This window comes from Fukomys damarensis, unplaced genomic scaffold (genome assembly GCF_012274545.1).
Source record: "Fukomys damarensis isolate Sample0158 unplaced genomic scaffold, DMR_v1.0_HiC HiC_scaffold_15, whole genome shotgun sequence".
NCBI lineage: Eukaryota > Metazoa > Chordata > Mammalia > Rodentia > Bathyergidae > Fukomys > Fukomys damarensis.
In genome coordinates this window covers 45,201,513-45,203,009 of record NW_022900927.1, presented here as the reverse complement: position 1 = coordinate 45,203,009, position 1,497 = coordinate 45,201,513, and the positions used below count along the sequence as shown (strand labels likewise).

General features: G+C 32.5%; 1 pseudogene; it reads left to right on the top strand.

Moving 5' to 3' along the window:
- The first annotated feature begins 386 nt into the window (after positions 1-386).
- Positions 387-614, top strand: LOC117286227 (annotated as a pseudogene).
- Positions 615-1,497: the final 883 nt, after the last annotated feature.

The following is a 1,497-nucleotide window of genomic DNA, read 5'->3' as shown; positions in this document are numbered from 1 at the left end:
TAGTGGGTGAACCCTCTGACGAGTGTAGCACACCTATGATCCATTACCTCCCATAAGCCCAGCTTCTGGGTGTGTGAGTTTTGAACGTTCTAAAGCTAAAACATAATATCTTGGAAAAGTAATGCATGCTCACCTTCAAAATTTTAGAAAAAAGTAAAAAAAGAAACAATATTCAATTCAGAAACATTCATAACTATCATTTTGAGTTTTTCTTTCTAATATCCTTTTCCATATATATGTGTTACCATATGTGGAATCTAGGGTATGTTAATTTCAATTCTTTTCATCTATTATTTTACTGAAAGAATTTTTATTGTCTTCAAATATTTCTCAAATATTAAAAAAATTACTTAGTATATCCAGTGATACTTATGAAGCAACTGTTAATCGCTTCTTGGCCTTTTGGCTAAGATCAAGTGTATTAAGCAACTGTCATATACCAGATTTTAGATGCTTGATGTTTGAGATCCATTGCTAAACACTACATAAGATTACTCCTCTTAAAGATATATTTATTTAGTGGAGAAAATGGGAATTTAACTGGAAATGTACAGTGAAATCTTTATTCACACAGTCCACTAAATACCTATTTTTGAGGGCTGGCTGTAGAAGCTCATAAAAATAGAGCTCCCAATATTAATTACCTAGTCTTTTAACTTCTTTTCTTTTTATTCACATTAAACCTCTCATGTGTCATAGACTGTTTGAATTTTACAAACTAACATCTGGGACTCATTTAATGATTTTATCCTTTAGTTCATTCCATAGAAGTTTCCTTTGAGTTGCTGAGAAGGACATATCTCAAAAATTACTCTGTTCTTCAAACAGTGTCTTTTACTAAGGTGATCCGTAGGGTGGCAGGGGAAGATCTTCTTGCTTTATTATCTGTTTAGTTTAAAAAGCACACTATTATACCAGGCTTGTAGTTGATCTCCAATTGATGTGACTGCTTCAGATAAAAGAAACAGGAGGGAGAAAGTTGGTCAACGAGTGCAAAGTTACAGTTAGAAGCAAATTGTGAGCTATTACATAGTAGGTTGATTGTAGACACTAACCATATACCACACATTTCAAAAAGCTAGAATAATACATATTGAAAGATTTCCCCCAAAGAAAATGATAGACATTTGAAAAGATATATTTAACCTATTTTAAAATTGCATACTATATTCATTTATGAAAACATCAATTATCCCATTAATCTGAATAATTATTTTGTACTAGTTAAAATAAATGTAATAAAAATGAACAGTGTATGAAAAGTCCTACTTCAGCACTGTAGTGTGCTCTAGTAGTAAATGGAATTATTTTACCCTATGAAGATAATGGGAGGTTTCTTTCTAGGTCCTTGGTGCTCTGAACAGAGTTGGTAGCGAGGGTGTAGATTTATTGAAGTTAGGAAAATTACACCTTACAGAGCAAGAATGGGCTGGTGAAGAAGACTTATGACACCACAAGGATAAAGGGAAAGATTCCAAAATACAAGACCTGAATTGG